The following is a 17,282-nucleotide window of genomic DNA, read 5'->3' on the forward strand; positions in this document are numbered from 1 at the left end:
TGAGATGGTATCTTATAGTTGTTTTGATTTGCATTTCTCTGATTGCTAGAGATGATGAGCATTTTTTCATGTATTTGTTGATTAATTGCATATCCTCTTCTGAGAAGTGTCTGTTCAGGTCCTTGGCCCATTTATTGATTGCTTTTTTTTTTTTTGTGTGTGTGTGTGCTTATCTTATTGAGCTCTTTATACACCCTAGAGATTAGAGCTCTATCTTATGTGTGAGGGGTAAAGATTTGATCCCAGGATATAGGCTATCTGTTCACTTCACAGATTATTTCTTTTGTTGAGAAGAAACTTTTTAGTTTGAATCCATCCCATTTGTTGATTCTTGGTTTTAATTCTTGTGCTATAGGAGTTTTATTAAGAAAGTTGTGGCCTAATTCCACATGATGAAAATTAGGGCCTACTTTTTCTTCTATTAGACACAGACTCTCTGGTTTAATTCCTAGGTCCTTGATCCATTTTGAGTTAACTTTTGTGCATGGTGAGAGATAGGGATTCAATTTCATTTTGTTGCATATGGATTTCCAGTTTTCCCAGCACCATTTGTTGAAGATGCTATCCTTTCTCCAGTGCATGCTTTTGGCACCTTTGTCTAATATAGATAGTTGTAATTTTGTGGGTTAGTCTCTGTGTCCTCTATTCTGTACCATTGGTCCACCTGCCTGTTTTGGTACCAGTACCATGTTGTTTTTGTTACTATTGCTTTGTAGTATAGTTTAAGGTCTGGTATAGTGATACCATCTGTTTCACTCTTCCTGCTTAGAATTGCTTTAGCTATTCTGGGTCTCTTATTTTTCCAGATGAATTTCATAATTGCTTTTTCTATTTCTATGAGGAATGCCATTGGGATTTTGATCAGAATTGCATTGATTCTTTATAGTGATTTTGGAAGTATGGTCATTTTAATACTATTAACTCTGCCTATCCATGAGCAAGGTAGATCTTTCCATCTTCTAAGGTCTTTTTCTATGTCTCTCTTTAGGGTTCTGTGGTTTTCATTATATAGATCTTTCACATCTTTTGTTAAGTTGATTCCCAAGTATTTTTTTTTTTTGAGGATATTGTGAAATCCTCATTCTCAGAGGATTTGTTGCCGATATACAGGAATGCCTTTGATTTATGCATGTTGATTTTATATCCTGCCACTTTGCTGAATTCATTTATTAGCTCTAGTAGTTTCTTTGTAGAACCTTTTGGGTCTTCTAGGTATAGGATGATGTCAGCCGCAAATAATGATAATTTAAGTTCTTCTTTTCCTATCTTTATGCCTTTAATTTCTTTCATCTGTCTAATTGCTCTGGCCAGTATTTCGAGAACTATATTGAATAGAAGTGGTGAGAGAGGGCATCCCTGTCTTGTTCCAGATTTTAGAAGGAATGCCTTCAGTTTTTCTCCGTTTAGAATGATGCTGGCCTGTGGCTTAGCATAGATAGCCTTTACAATGTTGAGGTAATTTCCTGTTATCCCTAGTTTTTCTAGTGTTTTGAACATAAAGGTTGCTGTATTTTTTCAAATGCTTTTTCTTCATCTATCAAGATGATCATATGATTCTTATCTCTCAGTTTGTTGATGTGATGAATTACATTTATTGATTTCTGTATATTGAACCAGCCTTGCATCCCTGGGATGAATCCCACTTGATCATGGTGCATGATCTTTTTGATATGTTTTTGTATTCGATTTGCCAGAATTTTATTGAGGATTTTTGCATCTATGTTCATTAGAGGTATTGGTCTGAAGTTTTCTTTCTTTGAGGTGTCTTTGTCTGGTTTGGAATCAGGGTGATATTGGCTTTCTAGAATGAATTTGGAAGTACTCCCTCTTTTTCTATTTCCTGAAATAGATTGAAGAGTATTGGTATTAGTTCTTCTTTAAAGGTCTTGTAGAACTCGGCTGTATATCCATCGGTCCTGAGTTTTTCTTGGTTTGTAATCTTTTGATGGCTTCTTCTATTTCCTCACTTGATATTGTTCTGTTTAAGTTGTGTGTATCTTTCTGACTCAATCTGGGCAGGTCATATGACTTTAGGAATATCGATGCCTTCACTATCTTCTATTTTATTAGAGTATAATGTTTCAAAATAATTTCTAATTATCTTCTGTATTTCTGTAGTGTCTGTTGTTATATTGTCTTTTTCATCAGGTATGCTTGTAATTTGGGTTCTTTCTCTTCTTTAGCATGGCTAAGTGTCTGTCAATCTTATTTATTTTTTTCAAAGAACCAACTTTTAGTTTTGTCAATTTTTAAAAATGTTTCCTTTGTTTCAATTTCATTGATTTCAGCTCTGATTTTAATTATTTCTTGCCTTCTACTGCATTTGCTGTTGATTTGTTCTTGTTTTTCTAGGGTTTTGAGATGTAGTGTGAGGTCATTTACTTGTTGGCTTTTTCTTCTTTTAAGGAATGAACTCCATGAAGTGAATTTTCCTCTTACTACTGCTTTCATAGTGTCCCAGAGATTTCGATAGGTTGTGTCTGTGTTCTCATTTACTTCTAAGAAGTTTTTCATTTCCTCCTTGATGTCTTCTGTAACCCATTGTTCATTCAGTAGCATATTGTTCATTCTCCATGTGATGTAGGAATTTTTCTTCCTTATTTTATCGTTGATTTCCAATTTTATTCCATTATAGTCAGATAAAATGCATGGTAATACCTTTACTCCTTTGCATTTGCTGAGAGTTTCCCTGTGGCATAATATATGATCTATTTTTGAGAAGGATCCATGTGCTGCTGAAAAGAAAGTGTATCTGCTTGATGTTGGTTGATACAGTCTATATATGTCAATTAAGTCCAAGTTATTAATTATATTATTAGGTTTTATAGTTTCTTTATTCAACTTTTGTTTGGAAGATCTGTCCAGTGGTGATAGAGGGGTGTTAAAATCACCCATGATTATTGTGTTGTGCTCTATTTGACTCTTGAACTTGAGAAGGGTTTGTTTGATGAACATAGCTACACCATTGTTTGGGGCATATATATTAATGATTTTTATGTCTTGTTGGTGTATGGTTCCCTTGAGCATTATGTAGTGTCCTTCTTTATCCCTTTTGATTAACTTTGGCTTGAAGTCTACTTAATTTGATATGAGTATGGACACCCCTGCTTGCTTCCAAGGTCCATGTGAGTGGTATGATTTTTCCCAACCATTCACCTTCAGTCTGTGTATGTCTTTTCCTATCAAATGAGTCTCCTATATGCAGCATATTGTTGGATCTTTTTTTAAATCCAGTCTTCTAGCCTATGTGTCTTGATTTGTGAGTTTAAGCCATTAACATTTAGGGTTACTATTGAGATATGGTTTGTATTTCCAGCCATATTTGTTTATTTTTGTTATTTAACTTGACTTGATTTTCCTCTTTGATTAGTTTTTTTCCTTTAGTGTACTACTTTCCACTGTTGGTTTTCATTGTTATTTTTCATTTTCTCTTCATTAAATGTTTTGCCAAGGATGTTTTGAAGTGATAGTTGTCAATCTGAAAATTCTTTTAACTTTTGTTTATTGTGGAAGGTTTTTATTTCATCTTCAAACTTGAAGCTTACTTTTGCTGGATACAAAATTCTTGGTTGGAACCCATTATCTTTCAGCATTTGAGATATGTTGTTCCAGGATCTTCTAGCTTTCAGGGTCTTGTTGAAAGATCAGCCATTAACCTAATTGGTTTACCCCTATATATAATCTTCTTTCTTTCTCTTGTGGCTTTTAAAATTCTCTCCTTGTTCTGTATGTTGGACATTTTCATTATAATGTGTCTTGGTGTGGATCTTTTGTGATTTTGCACATTCAGCATCCTGTAGGCTTCTAGGATTTGGATTTTTATTTCAGTCTTCATTTCTGGAAATTTTTCTAATAGTATTTCATTGAACAGATTGCTCATTCCTTTGGTTTGGACCTCAATCCCCTCCTCTATCCCAATAATTATTAAAATTGGTTTCTTTATGCTATCCCATATTTCTTGGATGTTCTGCTAGTGGCTTCTTATCAGTTCCATTATGTTGTCTATGTTCTTATAGAGATGATATACTTTGTCTTCATTGTCTGATGTCCTATCTTCTAAGTGGTCTTCTCTGCTTGTGATACTCTCATTTGAGTTTTTAATTTGGTTTATCCTTTCTTTCATTTCTAGGATTTCTGTTTTTTTTAATATAACCTCTATCTCTCTGTAGAGTTGATATTTTGCTTCTTGGATTTGTTTATGTAATTCATTGTCAAAATGATCTTTCATTGTCTGCATTTGTTGTCTAATGTTTTCCCTGAGACTCCAGAACATCTGAACCATGTATATCCTGAAATCTTTATCTGACATTTTTTCTGCTGTAGTTGTTACCTCTTCTAATGTTGTATTTTCTTGCATTGTTTGTGGTCCTTTCTTTCCTTGTCTTTTCATGTTGCTCACGTTTCTTTCCAGCTCTGTTAGACTGTTGTGTTAATATTTTCTCCCTACAGATTTATATTGCTCTTGTATAGTTCTGAAATCTTTCTTTTGTGGGGAAACACAATGTTAACAGTTCCCAATATCAACAATACATCATCTATGAGCAAGTTTTCATTATTAGTATATTTATGTTTAGTCTCTATGTATAGAGATGTTGGCTTCAATTATTATTTAAAATATAATCATTAGTTTCATAAAAGGCATACCATTTTTGATGGCATATAGAGAACTGAGGGTCAAGTGTAGGGGGAAATGTGTGAGGGTATGGGGTTAATCTAACTTAGCAACTTTGGAGGAGAACTCTAATGAATAGACAGGAGGTAATTTACGGAAGAATGCATAAATTCAAACTCCTATATGTATTTAGAAAATTACCTACAGTAAAAATAGTAAAAGTTAGGAGGTTGAAAGTGGAATAGAGGGAGGAACAAAAAAATAAAAATAAAAAAGAAAGAGAAAAAAGAGTGAAGGAGAAAGAAAATAAGAAAAATTAAACAAGAAAAAAAAGGAGGAGCCTATGCAATTCCTCTATATTATATTATTCTGGTGAATCAGTTCTTAAAGTCCTATTTCATGCAAAGTTCTTGGTTTCACATATGTTGGGGTTGTGAGGACCATAGGGGGAAGGGTAGAGGAGAATGGATGAGAAGAGAGAGGAAAAAAAAATCTCTCAAAATTCAATTTTCTTTTCTTCCAGTATGTGACGTTGTCTATTCCAAGCTTGAGAATGTGCCCTCAGGGTGGTGGAGATAGCCAGTGTGAGAGGGCTTGAGCTTCTGCCAGGAGCCTCCCTGCTCTTAGTCTCTCTGAGTTGGAAACCAGGTGCCTGTACAGTTGCAGTTCCACATTGATAGCTATGCCCCCCAAATGATTGTGAGAAGTTTTGAGTTATCACAGCTGGAGGTGGAGGAGTTGGAAACCGGGTACCTGATCAGTGGCAGAACCACACTGGTAGCCATGCCCACCAATAGATGGCGAGTAAGGTTTTCCAAGATGGATTCTGTCTGCTTCCCACATCAGGTGTTTGGTGAGGTGGTGGGTGTTGGGGTGACCTTGTGCTGTGGCCAGAGCTGGGTCTGATGATGCACAAGCAAAGCCTATGCGTTCTACACCATGCAGTGTGCTGCCGCATCTGCGCCACTGCCTCTGCATTTCTAGTGTTTTTATTAGTGTATTATCATTATAGAAAATGTTGAGATTAATTTTGACTTATACATAAATGCATATAACATAGTTTGCTCCATTTCAGTCCTTAGTACATTCCCTTTTCTTTCCCTCTTCCTTCCTGGATTCCCCTCCCTCTAAATTATTGGTCTTTATTATATTTATTTATTTATTTTAGTTGGTACATTATAGTTTTATTTAAAACTGGAACACATTGTGATATACTGAAAAATACACATAACTTAATTTGGGCAACTATACTTCCCAGTTCTTTCATTTCCCTTCTCTTCCTCCCTCCCCCTTTTCTACTCTGATCTCTTTTCTGTTTCCCAGAGATGATCATTTTTATGACTTTTTTATCTCTAGCTTCCTCTTATGAGAGAAAGTATTCTTTAGTTTCTCATTTCCTAGTTTACCTAGTCATTTCTAATTTCTTAATATTAGGTTTTTAAGTCTATATCTTCTTTATTTTCACTATCATGAGGTAATTTCATTGCCAGTCTCCCAAATAACTTCCTTGGGTATAATTACTTCTTTTGATTTTGCAGTCATCCTGCCAAAGTTAATTTTCTAAAATATTGTTCTCATACCCCAACCAATAATCTAGCAATAATCAGTTTGAGGAGAAGGATCATGGATTCTGAGTCAGCCCAACTACTCCCCTGTCTATCATACTTTATGACCTTCTCTCAACCTCACTTCCTTAAATTATAAAGTGCAGATATCAGTGTTAACTTCAAATATTTATGGTAAATAATAAATACTATAGTATTTGCACCCATGTTTAGCATAATTCTTGGTTCATAAGTATTTCTCTTTCCTTTTCTATTCAAAAATATTGTATATTAAACAAATAGAGAAATGAAAATAAAGATAGACAAAGCAAAAAGAGGAAATATACATTACTTAAAATTCACAAAGATGCTAATTAACATGTGAAGCATAATCACAAAACTGAGCTAACTAAGCAAGTAGTTCTCTATGAAAAATAAGAACTTTAAATTTCTGAAAAAATGTGCATATTAATGTAATCAAATTTATTTCACAGGAAAATAGGATAATCAGATGCCAATTATGGTCAATTAATGTCTGATGGTTAATCTTTTAATGAAAACAATCTAAGGATCCTTAAATATTTTTTAAAATGTGAAATATCCATAATTTTGTTGTTTATAATTAGAAAAAAAGGTGAAAATCTAATATCCATCAAAATAATGTACAAAAATGGACTAGTATACAAAGACAAGAAAGTGATCTTCATCATAAAAAAGAAATTACTGGGAGTGAAATAAAACATTAGAATTTCAGGTAGTGTAAAGTGTGTTTTAAAAGATTTTAAGAGAAAAATTAACTCCTTTAAGTTGATTTTTGTTCTTCATTATGACGAGTTATACAAAAAGTATTGAATTGTAAGATGCAAAAAAGGCAGTAAGTGAGGCAGTTCACAATTTCAGAAGAGAAAAAGCAGAGCATGAAAAAACTTTGTGGGGTGATGGGTATGTTCATTATCATAATTGTGGTGATTGTTTGATGGGTGTATCATATGTCGAAATATAATCCTGTACATTTTAAATAAGTGTAGTTTATTTTGTGTAAGCTGAACCTCAAGAAGCACATTTGGCTGGGTATGCTTTCTATAGTTCCAGATACTTGGGAGGCTGAGATGGGATCACTTGAACCCAAGAGTTTGAGGCCAGCCTGGACAACATACCAAAAAAACGGAGAAAAGGGACATACCCTTTATTTGTTATATATATTTCATGATTGTTCTTTTTATATCCTTGATATTTAATAAATCAATTCAAAAAGTAAAACAACAACAACCAATACAGAGAACACAGAGCAAGGATATCAAATTAACCTGAATGTATTAGGCAAAATATTTAATTTGATTTTTAAAACAAATCAAGATGAAAACCTTAAGAAAACTATGGTTATGGCTTTTATGCCTAAAAGTTTGAAGCCTTTACATAGTTATATTTCCAGGTCTAGATCATATTTTATAGTGTAGTGTGAATATAAAAAGTCAAAAATTAGGCCACGAAAGAAAAGGACAATTTGCCGATTTAATCAGTTGAGGAAAGAGAGGTCTGTAGAGCTTTTAATAAGCCTTCTCTCTGATATGGATATGTAATTTGCTTAAGTGTAGTAACAATCACTCTACCTATATGTGTATCAAAACATTTTGTTTTATATATTAAATATACGCATCTGTCTTTTAAAGGAAAACAAACTGGTGTTTACAGACTTAATATGAGAAAAAAGTAGGAACAACTTCAACTGAAACTGGAGGCATCCGAGATTCAATCAAAGAGTATTTAAAAAGCTAGGAATTTCTAAACTATAAGATTATAAAGCACAAGCTTTCTGTGTTATAAAATATTGGTTAATATTACAAGAAACCAGAAAATATAATCTTATCCACCAAATAAAAATTTTCAGACCTTTACAGGTCAAAGTCTATGTTAACATATAAATTTACTAAGTCTGTGAGCTTAATGAATGGCAAACTAAATCAGACTATATGTATTCACATACAAAAGTTTAATTCGTTTTTACCTCTATATGACATTGAAAGGCCATATTGCCTGCCTTTAAAGGATAGATTTTTTTTTATGTATTGAAAGAATAATCACTCAGGGGAAAATATCGACTTTTTAATTTATTTCTAATTTAAATGTACATTATTCTTCAGTTTGGGAAAAAAAATTGATGTGACCTAGAAAGTGTACATGTTATTCAGAAACATAAATCATTGTTTCAGTTCTACTGTTGTGTTTAATATAGAAAAGACATTGTCTAACACTTTTGGAAGGAAGTGCAATGATTACACTGTTGTTAATTGTCAATAATAATATTTGGTGGTCTCAGGTGGATAGCAGATATATTTCTCAGAACTAAATAGAAATGTTTCCACAACATACAAATATCAAAGATTCTAGTCCAAGAATTATGTCACCAGTGACATACAAAATTGAAGTAATAATACTATCTGAAGAAAATAGGTATCTATTGAATATATACTATATGTTGGGCACTATTAGGGTTGTTATTCATTGCTGAACTCCTCATAATAACTCTACAAGGTAGAAAGTATTATCTTCAATAATAATGATGAATGTTTACTGGAAACTTACTATATATTAGGACTGTTATTTTTTATATGCCTAGTAAGTTTCAATTAGTATTCAAATAATACTGTGAAATAGATATTACTGTAATTCCCATTTTAAAGGTGAAAAAAACGGAATTAGCAAGATTAATTACTAGGTGAAGAAACTGATAAAGCTAAAGTTTGCTGGGTTTAAACCTTATATTTCTTTATTTCAACTTTTAAACAAGCTCCAAATAACTTATTGTGTTATCTGCATTCTATGTTATAATCATCTTAGACTGATGGCTCTTAACAGTGGTGGCTTATTGTTACCAATGGTGCTACATAACCAAAAAGAAGACTAGATTCCACCTCAAATTAAATGAATCAAAATATCCAGCTTTGAGGATTTGAAACTGCATATTTAAAAATTTTATGAGTATTAATTAGGTTTCAAATATTGCCAGATAAGTACCACAGAAGAAGAGAGTGCCAAGGTATTTGGGAAATTCATTATCTATTAGATCTGTGAATATTAATATTGGCTGCATATTATGATCATAACTGTGAACTTTAAGATATAGCAAATGCCAGGGTCTAATCCTTAGACCAGATAAATCAAAATCTTTGAGGACAGGATGAAGACATAGGGAATTTCTTAAAAGTTTTCCCAAGTGACATTAAAGTGCAACCAGGAATGAAAATTATTGGCCTCTGGCCTTTCTCTAACTTTTCTGATTTTAAACCACAGTTTTTCCCCCCATTACTTTCTAATTTACCATAAAATCTTCAGTTTTAAAATTTATGCTTTCCATATATATATATATATATATATATATATATATATATTTTTTTTTTTTTGTTTCTCTCCTGCTACTTTGTTTTCAAGTCAAAGTGTACTCACTGTACTTAAGATGCACCTTGTATATTTTTGCCTTACAAACTTTACTCACGCTATTTATGTGTTTTCATCCCTAGTTGCTAAAATCCTATCTATCCTTCAAAAATCATTTTAATGAATGCTTAGATGTTTTGAACCAGGTAAGATCTGCCCTCCTATGAACCACTAAGGACCTTGACTGATATACTTTTATGCCCTTCCCCTATCACATATGTATTATAATTTTATATGTTCTTGCTTTTGTCTTCCCTTTGAAACTACACAAAATATTGTCATTGGAATATTAAATTTGTGTATGAATTTGCATAGCTTGGAAAAAGATGTTTAGTATCAAAATTATATACATAAAGAATAAAAATTAGGAGTTGGGGATATAGGTCAATGATACAGTGTTTGCCCAGCATGTATAAGGCCCTGGATTAAATCTCCAGTACAGGGGCTGGGGTTGTGGCTCAGATGTAGAGCTCTCCCTTAGCATGTGTGAGCCACTGGGTTCGATCCTCGGCACCACATAAATATAAAATAAAGACATTTTGTCCATCTATAACTAAAAAATATATTAAAAAGAATCCCCAGTACAACATTCACACATACAAAAATAAAAATGTTTTTTTAAAAAGGATGAAAAAGATAATTAAATGACTTAGTAAGATATTTCCTAACACTGATCCCTCTTACATGGCATTAAAGGACAAAAAAGCAAGAGAAAGAGTCACACTGATGTTGCAAAAATTTTGAAAAACAGTATATAATTTTAAGGACAGAATGAATAAAACAAAGCTTGCCTCTCCCAAGTAAAGTTCTATTAGGATTTTTTAAAAATCATTTATTGATTTTATTTTTTTTAATACACGACAGCAATGGAATGCATTACAATTATTATTACACATATAGAGCACAAGTTTTCATACCTCTGTATATAAAGTATGTTCATGCCAATTTATGCTTTTATACATGTACTTTTTTTGGTGTTACATTTCTTAATACACGTATATAGCACAATTTTTCACATCTCTGTATATAAAGTATGTTGACACTCAATTTGCGTCCTCATGCATGTACTTTGGATAATGATGTCCATCACATTCCACCATCCTTGCTAATATATATCAGAGAAAACATTAGGCATCTGTTTTTTGCGGATTGGCTAACTTCACTTAGCATTATCTTCTCCAATACCATCCATTTACCTGCAAATGCCATGATTTTGTTCTTTTTTAATGCCCAGTAAAGTTCCATTGTGTATATATACCACATTTTTTTTAATGCAATCATCCACTGAAGGACATCTAGTTTGGCTCCACAGTTTAGCTATTGTGAATTGTGCTGCTATAAACATTGATGTGGCTGTGTCCCTGTAGTATGCAGTTTTTAAGTCTTTTGGGTATAATCCAAGGAGAGGAATAGCTGGTTCAAATGTTGGTTCCATTCCCAGATTTCCAAGGAATCTCCGTACTGCTTTCCAAATTGGCTGCACCAATTTGCAGTCCCACCAGCAATGTATGAGTGCACCTTTTTCCCCACATCCTCGCCAACACTTGTTATTGTTTGTCTTGATAACAGCTGCCATTCTGACTGGAGCAAGATGATATTTTAGAGGAGTTTTGATTTGCATTTCTCTGACTGCTAGAGATCATGAGCATTTTTTTTTGTATATTTGTTGATTGATTGTATGTCCTCTTCTGAGAACAGTCTGTTCAGGTCCTTGGCCCATTTGTTGATTGGGTTATTTTATTTATTATTATTATTATTATTATTATTATTATTTTTGGTGTTTAGCTTTTTGAGTTTTTTGTATATCCTAGAGATGAGTGCTCTATCTGATCTGTAAGGGATAAAAATTTGTTCCCAGGATCAAGGCTATCTGTTCACCTCACAGATTGTTTGTTTTGCTGAGAAGAAACTTTTTAGTTTGATTCCATCCCATTTATTGATTCTTGGTTTTAACTTTTGTNCAAGAGAACAGCCTGCAGCTTCAGGGCACAGGGGTTGGATTTCCTAATGTTGGGCCTGGGGCCTTAAGGTTCTTCAATAATTTCTTGTATACATAGAATTGAAGAAATCATTCTATAAGATATTTGGTTCAGTAACTGTCTTTTTATAATCTACAAAGTTCAAATAACAAAATAAAATGTAGATGTTAGAGAAGTATTCATAGCACAATCTGAAAAGATAATCATGATTTCAAAAGTTCAGAAAAAAATAGCTGGATAACATGCCGTAAATAAAAGAAGGAGTACTAGGAGCATGGCTTAATATATATTTTTTTCAGATTATTTTTTAAGAAATTTTTTAAAATTTGTTTTAATTAGTTACACATGGCTTAATATTAATAATTTATTTATTCATTTCCACTATGGGCTAGGCAGTATTCTAGGTACTGGAAATGCATCCATGAACACACCATACAAAGACTAGTTGTAACTGAAAGCTTGTTCCCTGTCCCCATTGCCAATAAATGCCAATTTAATAATGAAGATATGGTTTTGAGAAAAAGTAAAAAGAAGATTTATTGCTTTGCACGTGAAAGAGAAACATGGGGGACTTCTGTCCCAAAAGCTGTGACTCTCCTGATCAGGAGGGACAGGGGGGTTTTAAAGGAACCATTCAAGGGTTACATTTCAGGTATGCTCTGGTAGGGGGCCCCAGGGCACCCTGTTGGCTTATTGGGATTCAATTGTTAATTTGGGAGTTATTCATCTCCTAGATCTTCAGCAGGCATCTCCTTCCTGTAGTAGGTGTGTTCAAGGGCAATTAACTGGGGTAAGGAAAGATAACACTGTCTTTCTAATCTTGTTAGGGATGGGGAGAGGGGAGAAGAGAGAGAGAGAAAAAAAACACTAAAATATAGCCTTAGAGCAATGAGAGCTACATTCAGAAGCTGAAGTTACACTCTTACATTTCTCCACTGTCAATTTCTACCTTCCATTTCTATGTAAGAGTGGACGACATCTCAAAGTTATTTCCTGCTGAGAGAGGGCAAAGTTGAGGTGAAGTGACCCAAAATTCTTGTTTTTTATCAGGTGGGGCATGGGCAGTTAAAGATATTCAGCATCACAGCAGTCCAAATGCCCATGGTGGGAGTTGGCAAGTGACTGGACAAGGTATACATAGGGCAAGGTTTATGCTAGGACAACAATGAATTACACAGCAAATCATTACTTTTTTGGTGAACAATTCATATGAAAACAATTAGTTTTTCAGCCAGTCTCTAGAATTCAGGACAAGCTTGTGTCTCTACAATTCTTTGTGATAGTTAAATATTAGTCACTCTCATATGTAACCTTCCTTTACAGCCTCCAGCTTTACTTACTTTTGTTAGGGGTGACACAAGTATAAATCTTAAGTTATATTAAAAAGAAAAAACAACATTGTTTCTTCTTTTAAATGTCCATTTAAGACTGTGCTCAGGATATATTTTCCTCCAGGTATTTAAGACCAAGTTGGTCAAAACTAACCTTTTTCCTATCTAGTCTTAAGAGTCAGCTGAGTTTCCTCAGACGTAATTCTTGGTGACATGTATGAAGCCTCCTGTCTCCTTTAGGTTTCCTCTATCAGTGGGGCCATGTGCCAGGATGGGTCAGGTCAGAGTCTTGATGACCACATAAGTGGCTTCTCTTGGAAGCTTCAGGCATTTCATTCTCCAGTCACCCTCCTCTTTGCAGAATATGCATCACCAGTAAGCTTTCTGTTCTCTAGGGTCTTCTATATCTCCCTGATTGGCAGATCAGGTGACTCACCAGAGTTTCAGAGCCCTTAGAAGAGTCCCATCATTCTCTGTGTGCTGGCTGACCTTAGGCAGCAAGAGCCAAATATTGGCTACTTTTTCCTCAGCCCTTTTAATTCCTTGACTTTGGTCTCCAAATTTTTGGTTTTAAACACCCAGCAAGCCAGTTTCACCAGTCTTAAAGAGGGAGTAACAGGTTATAACTTTAATCTCTATAATTTTATCCTTTTCATTCAATTGGGTCAGTATTAGTAGTGGAAGTCAGTCATTATATACTATTTGGCCTGTAGGTGATAGCATATTCTCTCAAATTAACCTAAGTGGGATTTATTTATTTATTTATTTGCTTTTAGAAGTAGTACCTTTGCAAAACACTAACAGGCAACAGTTGATACTGCTGGTTACCAGTGACAAGTTCTGCTCCCTCAAATGTTGAAGTATAACATTAGAGAAGCACACTGAGGCAAGCATATAAATCAGGGTTTATTTAAAAATGGGTAACATAGACTTCTGGGAGAGTGTCCTGGTATCTCAAGAAGCAAGGGTGTTTTGCCTTTTTATATGCCCTAGGCTTCCTTTGTTCTCCTGCTCTTTTTCCCTTTTCTCTTTCCTTCCTGCATATGTGACTAGGCCCAGGAGATGCTCAGTGGGATGGCCAAAAGGTGAAAAACAGGTGGGTTGAAGGGGGGAGGACAGAATGGAGCAGCCCAGGACATATTAATTAACAACTTTATAACTCTCTGTAGGGAGGGGCAACCTTCACAGCTACCTGTAGGGAGGTTACCTTCACAGAAGGTGTCAGCAGGGGCAGGTTATCTTGATAGGATGGAAGAAGGGCTATGAAGGCATTAACATTTGGATTCCTCCATTCTCTGGATCAGAACCTTGCCTATCTGTCTTCATTTCCCCCCTCCCTGCAAAAAAGAAACTCCAAAACTGCTTGCCTCACCTCACATTGCCCCATCTCAGCTCTAAGCAGCCAGAGTGGTCATTGCTCCTTCTCCTTACAGCAGTAAGGAGTTCCTTCAGCCCACCTGTTTCCCACCTTTTGGCCATCCCACTGACCATCTCCTGGGCCTAGTCACATATGCAGGAAGGAAATAGATAAGGGGAAAAGAGCAGGAGAACAAAGGAAGCCTAAGACATATAAAGAGGCAAAACATAGTGGCTTCTTGGGATACCAGGATACCAGCCATGGCTTCTTCTCCCTCCTGGGAGAAGTCTATGTTACCCATTTTTAAATAAACCCAGCTTTATATGCTTCCATTCTCTGGATCTGACCCTTGCCTATTTAGCTTCATGGTTATAAAGTTTACAAGGAAAATACAAAATTAAATTAACAGAGCAAAAACATATTTAATTTATGTAATAGCTATGAACCAAGAAAAATGACTTTTATAATCTTGAACCTTTACTTAGTTTTATATTATATCCCCTGTTTGAGATCACAGTAATCTTTACAACAAAAAATCTTTTGAACACAACTTTAAATGAGCTAAAGTCTAGCCATTCTAACATGGGGTAAGGTGGGAGTCAGAGCCTTATCTCAGGTAAAGCAGGGCTCTTCACAAATAACACATCATTACATCTGAAATATGAATCAAAGAAAAACTTAAAAAGCTTTTAACCCTTATTTAAAAATACATTTCAATTTCTACCCCAGGGCCAAAAGTAACATGAAATTTTACATACATCTTATTGAAACAGGTCCTGTTACAGAACATTAAGTGACATAAATAAATCTCCAATTAAATTTGTTATTTCTTGGGCTGGGGTTGCAGCTCAGTGGTAGAGCATTTGGCTCATATGCATGAGGCCCTGGGTTTGGTTCCCAGCACCACATAAAAATAAACAAATAAAAATAAAGATATTGTGCCCATCTACAACTAAAAAAAATTTAAAATTTTTATTTCTTTATGTTTAAAATTACCATTTCAGACAACTTTAGTTTGGAGAACATTAGCTTGGTTCCAAGCTTTATATTTTAAAACTTGTATACTAGAAGAACATAAGTATAGTTAATATACAAAGAACTAATAGTTAATATCACCATTACACAGATGTCCTTATATTAACTAGGTTTAATTTTTTCACAGTAAAATCCAGAATTCATTGATCATTACAGGGTTGCAGAGTTTAGCAATACTAACAGAAATCAGAGGATAGACTTAAATCTCTTATACATTAAGGGAACAGTGTTAATGATCAGAAATAGACTTATTTAAACAGATCAATATAAGCCAATTTCTCAAATGACAGTGTTGCCTTTTTATGACAGATGCAATATATAAGTGATAGCCTTATTGGTTAAACCTATACGAACTTTTATTTTATAAGCTTTTTTTTAAAATTTTTTTTTAGTTGTACATGAACACAGAATCTTCACTTTTATTTATTTATTTATTTTTATGTGGTGCTAGGGATTGAACCCAGGGCCTCATGCATGCGAAGCAAGCACTCTGCCACTGAGCCACAACCCCAGCCCTTATTTTATAAGCTTTTACAGAACATTTAGATAAGGCTCAGACAAATATATTTAGTTTTAGATGTATACATATCTCTAGTCACATATATTCAGGTTATTCATGAAAAAAATCAAGCCTGATTAAAATTATAAGTTATCTTTTCTCTAATAAAGAAAAACCCTAAAACTAATGAATATCACACTTTAATATTTTATAGGTTTCGAGCCTTGCACAAATTGTTACTCATCAGTATGAGTTTTTTTTTTTTTAAATGGAAAGGATAGGCAGAGTAGGATATCTGAAAAAGCTGACTGAATTCACATTTTAAACAACTTTCCAGAAGAGAATGAATCCCAAGAATCCCCACTAATATTTCTTTCTTAAGGAGATATCCCCCTGACCCAGGTGGAAATGTTTTTCCTCCTAAAATAAAATATTGATTAAGATAACATTGATCATTTTCTCAGGGTCCCTTTGGCCTAAAAGGTCTTATTCACTTCAAGGAGACCTCCAGCAGAGCAGGTTCTGTTTTCTTTTCCAGAAAGGCACTTGCAAATGAAATTGTTAATTTTTGGGTGAACATGCTATCTGTACATTTAATTACATAACAAATTTTATCCCAGGAGAGGGATCAGACAACCTGGCATATTAAAAAACAAACAAACAAAAAAACCCAAAAGAACAACAACAACAACAAAACTGTGCCTTAAATATTTTCCCCTTCCAGTTTGCACTCAAGGGGTTAGAACACAGGGTATTATTTGACCAGTCTCCCTTACCATCATCATAATGCCATCAACTTTAAGCAAGTTCCTCACTGTCAATTGTACTTAGAGATTCTCTCTTTATATATGTATGTATCTAGAGCATTCTTTCCAATGAAGGTCACATTGACCATAGAAAGATTGTTAGGGACCTCACTCTGCAGAAATTAGTGGAGCCATGACATAGGTGCTTGAATTCATGCAGATTCAGGGAGGCTCTTGTATTTTAGGTTTTTAGGCAACAGGTAGGGCTGTACCCAGAAGTGTCCTCTGGCCAAATAGGGCATCCTGTGATTAAAAAGTGGAGACTATTTTGTTTGCAGATTATAATTTTATTTAATAGTACTGGGATCTATTGCCCATTTCCTTGTGACTGACAGTTTTATTTTTTACCCTGAAAGACCCTCCGATTCCCTGTCCAAGGAAAAGCACACGAGACACTGGCTGCAAAAGCAAGAGGCGGTTTATTAGGACACAGGTGCCTGCGGGTGCGCAGCAGAACCTCAGCCGGAGCTTCGGTGAACTGGCACACCGGGCTTTGGGGCACAGATCTTTTATGGGGTAAAGGAGCAGGTTTCGCGCGCGCGGCAAGCAACAGGTTTCTTATTGGTCATTTTGAACCTAGCATATAGGTCACCTAAAGAGCAAGGTTGTTTTTCACTGTATGTTCCTGGAAAACCCACAGTTTTACATTCCATTCTTTCTGTTCCTGCTTATCTGTTCCGGTTT

The sequence above is a fragment of the Marmota marmota genome, unplaced genomic scaffold, assembly GCF_001458135.2.
Source record: "Marmota marmota marmota unplaced genomic scaffold, marMar, whole genome shotgun sequence".
Taxonomy (NCBI): domain Eukaryota; kingdom Metazoa; phylum Chordata; class Mammalia; order Rodentia; family Sciuridae; genus Marmota; species Marmota marmota.